The sequence below is a fragment of the Vipera berus genome, assembly GCF_964194415.1.
Source record: "Vipera berus genome assembly, chromosome: Z".
In the NCBI taxonomy this organism is placed as follows: domain Eukaryota; kingdom Metazoa; phylum Chordata; class Lepidosauria; order Squamata; family Viperidae; genus Vipera; species Vipera berus.
Genome location: NC_138205.1, coordinates 85,345,706 through 85,358,698, shown reverse-complemented (window position 1 = coordinate 85,358,698; position 12,993 = coordinate 85,345,706).

Here is a 12,993-nt window from a genome sequence, read left to right as displayed (position 1 = left end):
CCTCTTTTCTGATGAGAGCAACTTTTGCATCTCATTTGGAAACCAAGGACCCAGAGTCTGGAGGAAGAATGGAGAGGCACACACTGCAAGATGCTTGAAGTCCAGTGTGAAGTTTCCACAGTCTGTGTTGATTTGGGGAGCCATGTCATCTGCTGGTGTTGGTCCACTGTGCTTCATTAAGTCCAGGGTCAACGCAGCCGTCTACCAGGAGATTTTGGAGCATTTCATGCTTCCTTCCACAGATGAGCTGTATGGGGATGCTGACTTCATTTTCCAGCAGGACTTGGCACCTGCCCACACTGCCAAAAGCACCAAAACCTGGTTCAATGACCGTGGGGATTACTGTGCTTGATTAGCCAGCAAACTCGCCTGACCTGAACCCCATAGAGAATCTATGGGGCATTGCCAAGAGAAAGATGAGAGACATGAGACCGAACAATGCAGAAGAGCTGAAGCCCGCTATTGAAGCATCCTGGTCTTCCATAACATCTCAGCAGTGCCACAGGCTGATAGCTTCCATGCCACACCGCATTGAGGCAGTAATTGCTGCAAAAGGGGCCCAAACCAAGTACTGAGTACATATCATGCTTATACTTTTCAGAGGTCCGATATTCTTCTATGTACACTCCTTGTTTTATTGATTGCATGTAATATTCTAATTTTCTGAGATTGTGGATTTGGGGTTTTCATGAGCTGTACGCCATAATCATCACAATTATAACAAATCACGGCTTGAACTATCTTGCTTTGTATGTAATGAGTCTATCTCATATATTAGTTTCCCCTTTTAAGTTGCATTAGTGAAATAAATGAACTTTTGCACGATATTCTAATTTTTCGAGTTTCACCTGTATACAATTAAATATAAACATCTTCATCACATGTTTCTAATGTTATACATAGTGTCAATATCAGTTTATAATATCTTCTCTAGCCAAGACATATCTCAAATGTATTTACAATCAGAGTTCCCTTATTCAAACTGTATCCTTTTCCCCTCTTCTTTTCAATTTTAATTTCCCATCAATATTCAAAATAACTATCAATTATCATTTTTCTCATAATTACATTTGGTAACTAAAAGCTTCCCTTATACCGACCCTCTGAGTATTTTCATATTTTCCATCTTATAAAAAATTATGTTATCCTAGTTACAAATCACATCCTTCTAATTTATAATGGTCCTTTTATTTCTAACAATTGTCTATTTTTAAAATCATATTCAAACATCCATTAGATGGTATAATACCTCATCTAATTAGTCAGGATCTATATTTTCTTCAGACTTACTCTAGCTTTCTTCCTTCACCAAATAACTTTGGAAGTCAATGCATTTAAGTCACCAAGTATTTCTTCCTCTGTTTCTGTATATATTATTTTTGGGGGGGGGGAAAGAACTTAATTAAAATGTTTTTGTAAAAACGCTTAATCCATTTATATTTGTTAAACAGTTTTCAGCATTTCTCCTAGTAGCTCTGTCATCCATTTTATCAATTCTTCTTCATTGACCTCAAATATGTTCTGAAGTCTTGAAAAGTAAAATGTCTTTCCCATTTCTGGTGTTACATTTGGGTCTTCCAAATTTTTGTTTATCTGTGCCTGTCTGTTGGTTTCTTTTTTGAATCCTCTACCTTTATGTCAGTTTCCTCTATTGTTTCTTCTGGTTTCTGAGTTGCTAGTTCATTCTTTATGGTCATTTTCTGAATGTTTTTTCCTTGTAAGTTCAAGTTGGAGAGTTGCTCATTTATGTTATTTAAATTAATTTAAAACAATTGTCTCTTCAATTGATTTCAACACAGAAAGAATTTCTTTCTGAAGCCCATTTATACTTTCTTGTTGATTATCCATATTTCTTCCAAATAGTCCAAAAGCAACTTACCCATTGTTTCTTAATATTTCTTAATAATTCTTGAAACTAAAAGTCAGTCAATATTTGTAATCCAGGCCAGCCAATTTATTGTCTCTTTCATACAGATAAAACAGCCCAAGGATATTTTTTTCACTTTTCCCAGCTGCAGTCTGTAAAAGTGAAAGTTTCCAGAAACAACAGAGTCTTATCTATGTCTGGGCTTCATGCCAAATTTTCTTTAAGCACAATAAATTGTAAGTTTACCACTAGATGTCATTAACATCCATCTTCCATCTTTTAAGTACAAACCTATTTCACTAACTTTCAAAATATCTTTTCAAAAAGAAAGTCTTAAAAATGCTTTTAGACCCCAAATCTGTCAAAGCTATGTCTCTATATTAAATCCAAATTAATCTTGTAGTTATCTCTAATTTTGCCCCAAAGAAAGTTATTCGCTGCTTCTCTTTTCCTGAGAGAATGGGGCGGAATTTCCCCTTCTCTCTATCATCTGGGAATTCTTTGCTTTGGGAATTCTGTTTTCCAGGAAGAGGTTTTAAAATTATAAAGAGAGGATCGTTCTCACCCAGTTTTATCTGTGTTTTTCAGAGGTTGCTAGTTAGTGGTTATCTTGGGTTGTCAGTGGCTTCTGGCTGGCTGCATAAATGTGGCCTATCTTTCTTCTGCCAGTTGTAAGGGCTTCCTCAGATCAAATGGAAGGGCCACTGCCCCACTGCAATCAATGAGGGTCCCCTTCTTCTTTGCCTCTCTGGGGCAACTTTAGACCCTTTTTAGGGTCCCCAGTAGAGTGAAATCGGACATGGAAAACAGAGCTCTGCTTTCCTGCGCCCATTACGCCATGACATCTAACGGAAGTCCCAGAGCTGATAATCTAACATACCAAGCAAGATGTCTTATGGGCAGGCTACTCCTTTGCTGAAGACTTCTAGAATAGACAGAAGCAATTTAAACCAAGACTCTTAAAATATATCCATATAGTTAATTTTAGTAATACTTTGTATGGGTTTGTACCACAATACAGTTATTGTTGGCATTTTGAAACCCTTTTATTTATTTGAGTTATTGTGTTAAGAACTAACTCACTGGCTATCTGAAATCAGCTCTTTGTGGCTTCTAATGCTGTTATCATTATATTACTTTTGTGGAGCTTGTTTTAATTTTAAGTTTGAAGAGATCACCAGAGCATTAAAATAATCTTGCTCTCTGAGTTTGTGTTCTTTTCCACCCATTTAATAAAAGTGCTTCTGTTAAAACAGTACAGCTTTGAATGGAAGGTGATGAAGTGAAACAAAGCCTATAATAAGATGCAATATATACAACTGCTTTTGGCAACATGAATAAGTTTTACTCAATTTTTGAAAGACATCCAAAAGCTTGTTTCTTTATGTATTTTTCCTCATATTCCAACAGAGTGATTTAATATTACATTTATTTTACCAGACCTTAATGAAAATTCTAGAGCAAGGAAAGATGTATAGAAGGTTAATATTAGAAGTTAGAAGTAAATTATTTATATTTAACATTCTTTTTCATTAGGAAATATTTAACTTACAATTTATTGAAATATTAACCAGTCAAAAAGGAGTAAAAGCAGATAGTGACATAAAACAAAGGTCATCTTAAACAGGTCGGCTTTTAATAATTTCTGAAGTCTAACACAAGAGGAGCTGATCCATTATATCAGTACCAGTGTGGTCCTCCATTCACCTATTACAAATAGATAGTAGGAGGGGTGGGGTGTTAATAATAGATCTTCCTAGGAACTCTGTGTTAGGTGAGCTGAACATGAGTGGAAGAAATCATATTGGAGGTACTATAATGCCAAGCCTTGATTTTTTTTATTCCATTAAGTAGTAACTGATTCTTGGAGACTGCCTAGACAAATCCATTGCCATCTTCCTAGGGCTGAGAGAGAGTGACTGGCCACTATAAATGAGAATAGTTTCCAAGTACCATATATGTATTGATATAGATAAGCGTTAAGGGGGCCTTACTGAATTCTGTGTAGTTCTTTTCCTTGCTTACTCTTGTCCAGCTGTGTGGTATATAGTACATAGTTGGGGTGTCTTTACATTAGTTTTCACCCTCCTTTATAGTGAATTAATCAAGGCAAATTCTCTTTAAATGATAGGAAAGCTTCTTCTTGGGCTTTTTTTCCACCTGGTTGGACTAAGTTGCCATTTATGAAATAAGTTATCAAATGACTTTATTATTATTCTCTTGAGTTCCCCTTCTAATTCCCCCATCTAAATTGTTTATAGAGATGTTGAGGAGTACTGGGCCTAAAAGGAACCTTGGGGTCCCTCACTGCTTCCTTCCTTCCAAGTAGATATAGTTCCATTGAGGACAACATGTTGAATGCAATTTGTCAGCCAGTTACAAATTCATTTGATGGTGATGCTTTGTATCCCACATTTTTTAGGTTGTGATCTACTTTGTCAGATGCCTTACTAAAGTATATTATATATCCACTGTATTTCGCTGGTCCATTAATTTGGTCACTTTGTCAAATAATGAAATAAGACGTATTTGGCATGATTTGTTTTTGACAAACGTGTTGGCTTCTGGTTATAACTTTGCTTCTAGATCTTTGTAGATCTGTTGCTTGATTATCTTTTCTAGGATCTTCCCAGGTATTGATGTCAGGCTGATTGGACTGTAGTTTCCTGGATCTATTTTTTTTCTCCTTTTTTGAAGATGGGAACCACATCAGCTCTTTTTCAATCCTCTGGTAATTTCCTGGTGCTTCAAGAACTTTGAAAGATATGGTTCAATGGTTCTGAGGTAACAGCTTCCAGATTCTTTAGAACTCTGGAGTAAAATCCGTCAGGTCCTAGTGATTTGAACTCAACTAAACAGATGGATATTCTTTTACCATTCTTGTTTATTTTAGTTTGTATTCCTAGCCTGTTTTTATAGTTATGTTTTTGATATAAGAGAAATCTGAGTCCAAAGCAGGAATGATGATGGAGAATGCATCTTAGAATTGACCTTCCCTAGTTCTTTGGAATGCAATGATTGTGTCACTGAAGCCTTACAATAAGTGTAGTGTTAGCATTCTTGCTTTTGATGTCCTAGTCTGGAGTACCTTAAAGGGCTGACATCATGTCTTTTTGTAAATTGGCTGTTTGTACATTCACCTGCTGCTGGTGTTGCAACTATACTGTAGCAAAGCAGTCAGCAGATAGTGCTATACCCTGGGGATGGAGATATCTCTAAAAACCAAAACAGGATGTTTTGCCTCTTTAACAAGAGAATAGTAGATTTGCAAGATTGATCTCAGCCTTTAAGATAGTCCAGACTGGAAAGCAAAACCAAGAATAAGGGAAGATTGGAACCTGGAACTCATTTCTATCTAGTCCACCACCTCACTATTACACCATGCTAGCTATTACATATCATGCTAATCCTGTTTAGGCATTCCCTTTGCATATGGCTCTCACGTTAGCAAGATACAGTAAAGAAACTCTCAGTTCAATAATGTGAGTACATAGTTATTTGCAAGTATACCAAGTGTCATCAACAGAAAGGTTTTGGATACATATGCAACACTGAGTTTAACTCATATGGAAACTTTTGTTTAAACACATATATTTTCCAAGGAATATTTAACACCAACCATTCACTCTTATCAGATAAGCACTAATGAATAAGAAATGTGCCATTGGCTATATGTGTAACTAGCTAGTTATTATGATTTTTCTTTGAAGTAAACACAGTAATTTTGCATTAAGAACCATGATATCCAATTAGAATTCCAGACATTTTGTTTTTCTTTAAAGAAAATTGTGGGATGTCTTAGATTTTTTTTCTACCAGTTAAATTTAAAGTTATAAATAATAATATATAGACAAATTGTATTCTGTTGTTGTGACATTGCAAAATAATTCTTGTGAATTGAAAACAAAAAAGCAACTTTTGAAAAAATAAGTTTACTTAAGGCTACTTTCTACTTATTGGGAAAAATGAAAAATTTCACCTGTTTTTTTCACCTGAGTTCTAATTCTATTCATATCCATAAGAATTAAATGAAAAATATGATGCCTTGGATACAAACATTCATAAATAATATTTTTGTTCATAAATTCAAGATGTTCTAGTCAGAATGGAAGCATCTGGGCAGCAGATTATATTTATGTTGGTATCTGACAATCAGCAAGTAGTCTGAAATAATTTCTATAAATATAAATCAAAACTTACATCCTTTTAAAGCTTGCCTTAAAGCCCAGGAAAATATAACTGATTATTGCATGCATCTGTCAGAGCAGGGGTGTCAAACTCAATTTCATTGAGGGCCACATCAGCATTGCGGTTGCCCTCAGGGGGCTGGGTGGGTGTGGCCAGGGTGGGCATGGCCTACTGTGTGGGCGTGGCTGGAGTGCCATTCCCTCACTGTTTCCAGGATGGCTTCGCGGGCCACATGAAACCACTTCGCGGGCCGCATCTGGCCCCCGGGCCTTGTGTTTGAGATGTCTGTGTCAGAGCATGCATTTTTCTAAAGCTGCTTTTTGTAAATTTCATTATGAATAATAATATAAGTGGAAATATAATAATATCTGTAATACCTATCAAGTAGACAAAAATGCCAAATTCAGGCTGAACATCTGGCTGACTGTGCGATGAATAATAATAATAATAATAATAATAATAATAACAACAACAACAACAACAACAATAATAATAATAATAATAATAAACCATCAAACATCCACATCTGCCTATCCCAGGTCCTTGGTAAGGACTCAATAGGTAGACAAAAATGCCAAATTCAGTCTGAACATCTGACTGACTGTGCGGTGATCAATAATAATTGTTGTTGTTGTTGTTAGCTGCGAAGTTGTGTCTGACCCATCGCGACCCTATGGACAATGTTCCTCCAGGCCTTCCTGTCCTCTACCATCTTCTGGAGTCCATTTAAGCTCAAACCTACTGCTTCAGTGACTCCATCCATCCACCTCATTCTCTGTCATCCCTTTCTTCTCTTGCCCTCAATCTTTCCCAGCATTAGGCTCTTCTCCAGTGAGTCCTTCCTTCTCATTAGGTGGCCAAAGTATTTGAGTTTCAACTTCAGGATCTGGCCACCTAAAGAGTAGCCAGGGTTGATCTCCTCTAGGACTGACCGGTTTGATTGCCTTGCAGTCCAACGGACTTGCAGGAGTCTTCTCCAGCACCATAGCTCAAAGGCCTCAATTCTTTGGCGCTCGGCCTTTCTTATGGTTGAACTTTCACTGCCATACATTGCAACTGGGAAGACCATAGCCTTGACTATACACACTTTTGTTGACAGGGTGATGTCTCTGCTTTTTAGTGTGCTGTCTAGATTTGTCATGGCTTTCCTCCTGAGGAGCAAGTGTCTTTTAATTTCTTGGCTACAGTCTCCATCTGCAGTGATTTTGGAGCCCAGGAAAATAAAATCTGTCACTACCTCCATTTCTTCACCATCTATTTGCCAGGAATTGAGAGGGCCGGATGCCATGATCTTAGTTTTCTTAATGTTTAGTTTCAACCCAACTTCTGCACTCTCCTTCTTCACCCGCAACAAGAGGCTCTTTAGTTCTTCATTTTCTGCCATTAGAGTGGTATCATCTGCATATCTTAGGCTGTTGATATTTCTCCCAGCAACCTTAATTCCAACTTTTGATTCATCTAGCCCTGCCTTTCTCATGATGTGCTCTGCATATAAATTAAATAGGCAGGGCGACAGTATACAGCCTTGCTGGACTCCTTTCCCAATTTTGAACCAATCAGTGGTTCCGTGTCCAGTTCTCACTGTTGCTTCTTGGCCCACATATAGGTTTCTCAAGAGACAAATAAGATGGTCTGGTACACCCATCTCTTTAAGAACTTGCCACAGTTTGTTATGATCCACACAATCAAAGGCTTTAGCATAGTCAATGAAGCAGAAGTAGATGTTTTTCTGGAACTCTCTAGCTTTCTCCATGATCCAGCGTATGTTGGTAATTTGATCTCTAGTTCCTCTGCCTCTTCGAAATCCTGCCTGTACTTCTGGTAGTTCTTGATCCACATACTGCTGGAGTCTAGCTTGTAGGATTTTAAACATAACTTTACTAGCATGAGAAATGAGAGCAATGGTGCGATAGTTTGAACATTCTTTGGCACTGCCTTTCTTTGGAATTGAAATGTAAACTGATCTTTTCCAATCCTGTGGCCACTGTTGAGTTTTCCAAATTTGCTGTCAAATTGAGTGTAGCACTTTTACTGCATCATCTTTTAAGATTTTGAACAGCTCAGCTGGAATACTGTCACCTCCGCTAGCTTTGTTGTTGCTCAGCTTTTCTAAGGCCCACTTCACTTCACATTCTAGGATGTCTGGCTCGAGGTCAGTGACCATCTCATTGTGATTATCAGGGACGTTAAGCTCATTCTTGTATAGTTCTTCTGTGTAATTTTGCCACCCCTTCTTAATCTCTTCTGCCTCTGTTAGGTCCCTGCCATTTTGGTCCTTTATCATGCCCATTTTTGCATTAAACTTCATCTCTCCAATTTTCTTGAAAGGATCTCTGATCCTCCCTATTCTATTGTTTTCTTCTATTTCTTTGCACTGTTCATTTAAGAAGGCATTCTTATCTCTTCTAGCTGTTCTCTGGAATTCTGCATTCAGTTGGGCGTATCTTTTTTTTCCTCCCTTGCCTTTCGCTTTCCTCCTTTCCTCAGCTATTTGCAAAGCTTCCTCAGACAGCCATTTTGCTTTCTTGCATTTCTTTTTCTTTGGGATGATTTTGGATGCTACCTGTTGTACAGTGTTGCAAACCTCTGTCCATAGTTCTTTAGGCACTCTGTCTATCAAATCTAATACCTTAAATCTATTTGTCATCTCTACTGTATATTCAACCAGGATATGATTTAATTCATACCTGAGTGGCCTAGTGCTTTTCCCTACTTTCTTCAGTTTAAGCCTAAACTTTGCAATGAGAAGCTCATGGTCTGAGCCACAGTCAGCTCCTGGTCTTGTTTTTACTGACTGTATAGAGGTTCTGCATCTTTGGCTGCAGAGCACATAGTCAATCTGATTTCTGTGTTGACCATCTGGTGATGTCCATGTGTAGAGCCGTCTCTTGGGTTGTTGGAAAAGAGTGTTTGCTATGACCATCGTATTCTCTTGACAAAATTCTATCAACCTGTGCCCTGCTTCATTTTGTACTCCAAGGCCAAACTTGCCTGTTAATCCGGTTATCTTTTGGCTTCCTACTTTAGCATTCCAATCCCCCATGATGATAAGGACATCATTTTTTGGTGTTAGTTTTATAAGGTGCTGTAGGGCTTCATAGAACTGGTCAATTTCATCCTCTTCAGCACTGGTGGTTGGGGCATAGACTTGGACTACTGTGATATTGAATGGTTTGCCTTGGATTCGAACTGAGATCATTCTGTCATTTTGAGGATTGTATCCCAGTATTGCTTTTCCTACTTTTTTATTGTCTATGAAGGCTACTCTATTTCTTCTGAGGGATTCTTGCCTGCAGTAGTATACCTGATGGTCATCTGAATTAAATTCACCCATTCCTGTCCATTTTAGTTCACTGATACCTAAGATGTCGATGTTCAGTCTTGTCATCTCTTGTTTGACCACGTCCAGCTTTCCTTGATTCATGGATCTTACATTCCAGGTTCTTATGGAGAGAAAATCTTTACAGCATCGGACTTTCCTTTCACCACCAGACACATCCATAGCTGAGCGTCCTTTCGGCTTTGGCTCAGTCGCTTCATTCTTTCTGGCGCTACTAGTACTAGCCCTCTGCTCTTCCCCAGTAGCATATTGGACGCCTTCCAACCTGAGGGGCTCATCTTCCAGTGTCATATCGTTTTGCCTTTTGGTACTGTCCATAGGGTTTCCATGGCAAAGATACTGGAGTGGGTTGCCATTTCCTTCTCCAGTGGAGAAGAAAAATCTAAATGCAGCAAATAGAATTCTGTGGTTTCTTACTGGTTTTTCATGCTTTCCTATTTCTTTTATTTGGTGTTCTGTTCTTTGTAATTGTAAAAATGCTTGTAAATTATATTTTTACGACTCTTCAGTAATTCATTTCTAGCTGCAAACAAAGATTTGTTTTAAAAATCAAAATAATAATTTCTATTTAGCTCTTTAAAAAGAAAGCTTGAGATGGAAAAAGTGAGCTTATTTCATAAAACTGATAATAAATTAATAATGTATTCCAAAAGTGTTATAGATAAAGCACTCTGAGGCAAAACTGAGGCCAAATAGTCTTTAGAAAGGACATGTATCTAAGAAATAGTGTTAATGTAGTTGCCTGTTTCTGTTTGTCTAATTTAAAACATGCATTTACTTAATTCCCAATGAGAAGGGACAATAAATCTCATTGTTAGCATAATACAATGTCTACCTTTTACAAACAAGAGTACACTTACAAATCCTACAATAGACAATTAGATCTAGCCTTTAGATAAATACAGATTTGTTGGAAAATTTGTATCTATCTGGAATAATGCAAAGATTGGGAACATAAGGCCATATTGGCATGTTACTGTTACTGCAGAGGAGAAAGTACTAATATACACACGGTGAGTTCTTTTTGAGGAAGATTGAGTGTATAATAAGAGGAGCTTCCTTTGTCTGCCACAAAAACAAAATGTTACTGTTGGTTCCAGTGAAAATGAAAATGATATGACATATGGTCTAAATGCCAGCAGCACTTATTTTAGTGACTGGGAAGGGACTCCATGTATCTTTCCTCTGGAAGAGATGACGCAAATATTGTTGCGCTGACTGGTTGTGCTGGGACTGCAGTCGTTTCTGTGTTGAGTCTAAGGCTACCTGTTTAGTCTACGTTTCAGCTTTTTTTAAAAAAAATGATGCAAGGTCCGCAAGAACTCTGCCTTTATTGCATAGATTTATGGCAGAAGTTGACAACTCAAGGCTGCATGTAGACTTCAGATGTTGGGGGGCAGCTATCAGAGATCTCCAAGACTTCTTGCCAGAGCCTTGGTGGAGCAGTGGGCTAATGCCTCCTTAAGTAACACCAGCTGCCTGCAATTAGTGCAGGTTCGCATCCCACCAGGCTCAAGGGTGACTCAGCCTTCCATCCTTCCGAGGTAGATAAAATGAGGACCCAGATTGTTGGGGGCAATTAAGCTGACTTTGTAATAATGCCGCTTGGGGGGGTGTATGCAAGCCCTAATAAGCAGGCATATACATAGAATGAAGGCTACTGCAAAGCTTGTAAGCCGCCCTGAGTCTTCGGAGAAGGGTGGGATATAAATGGAATTAAAAAAATATATATAAGTTTTTAACTAATTATTAAATACATGATTGGTAAATATTTAACATTATTTAATTGCAATTATCTTTATTGTGAATAAGGTCACCCACTATTTTTGGAATATGTTCCTCAACATGTCATTCAAAAGCTTGGTGTAGCCCTTAAGCCTGTAAACATTGGGTAGGTAGCTAAAAGATATAGATTCAGTTGTATCATTGCAACTTTCACAGGTATGGACTGCAGCTTTTCTCAACTTTTTTAATCTGGAGAAATTTTGAAATAATTTTCAGGTCTTGGGGAACTTTGTATAATAATCTACAGCTCATATTGCAAGACACATAAAGGTTAAATGTTTTTTGGGGGATCAACAACGGAATACCTCGGGGACCACCTGCTGCCGGCGTCGACTCCCCTCCGCCCTGTGCGTTCCCACAGAGAGGGCCTCCTCAGGGTGCCTCCGGTCAGAGAATGCCGGCTGGTGGCCCCCAGGGGGAGGGCCTTCTCTGTGGGCTTTATGGAACCAACTGCCGGTTGAGCTCCGGATGGCACCGGATCTTCGCTCCTTCCGGCACGGGTTAAAGACCCATTTATTCGAACAAGCTGGCCTGGCCTGATGGGGGAATTTTAGGGTTTTAATGTTTTTTATATTTTGATTGTTTTAATTCGGGCAATAATTTAATCCTTTTTTAAACTTTTGTATTTCTATTTATATGCCCTGTTCACCGCCCTGAGTCCTTCGGGAGAAGGGCGGTATAAAAATTCAATAAAACTAAACTAAACTAAACTAGCACCACAGCATCCTTCAGTAGGTACATCTTCTGTAGCACTAGTACCTGTATAATTCCAATAGCATTTAGACTTATATACCACGTCACAGTGCTTTACAGCCCTCTCTAAGAGGTTTACAGAATCAACATATGGCCCCCAACAATCTGGGCCCTCATTTTACTCTCCTCAGAAGAATGAAAGGCTGAGTCAACCTTGAGCCAGAGAGAATCGAACTGCTGGCAGTCAGCAGAATTAGCCTGCAATGCTCCATTCTAACCACTGTGTCATTACTTCTCTTCATGCTTACACTTAATCACTTGGGGCTGCCCAAACAACCTTATTTATTTTCATAATAACCTGGAATAATATTTCATCGTAGGTATTCTTGGAAACTGAAATGTTATTTAGGCCCTGTTGCTGATTGTGTTGATAGAGCGTAATGATAGATGAAGTAGTCCATCTAGAAAGTATTCTGTTTGGAGAAAAATGATGCTAAGGAAAGTAAAGCCTTTTCAGCTATTTGGAAGATAAATGTAATAAGATGAATATAATAATACATGGATTATAAATGCAGTAATAATTAATGCATAATCCAAAAATATGATCATGCGTAGTAAGGAGATCTTACTCTTTTTAGTGGAATTTCCTTTTCTTTTCTGGTTCTCTATTAAGCAGCCGAATTTTGAAATACCTATTGTGTCTATTTCACTGCTCTTCATGTTCTTGGTGCTAGATTAGTTTGCACTCATATGAATAAAGGTAATCTTTTATTAAAGAGGCTAAAATTTAGTCTAGAATGTATATCACCAAGCAATGCAGTCAAGAACAAATCCCCATTACTGTCATTAAGCAAGGTTTGCAGGTCATTAAGCAAGGACCTTCTCACAACTTCCTACTATCTTCCAAAATCAAAGTCAGTTGGGAAGCTGACAGGAAGCTGACAGGTGGCTAGCAAGGATGCCTAGTAGGCAGATGAGGAGAGTATGCAGGGTGCATGGATGGATGGCCATGGCAGCAAGGATTGTGATGGCTGAGGCTGTGTAGGGAAGGTATGAAGGGGGCTGATGCAGAGTAAGTGGCTGCTACCTTTTGATGGAAACTTAGTGGAGTGAATTGTGA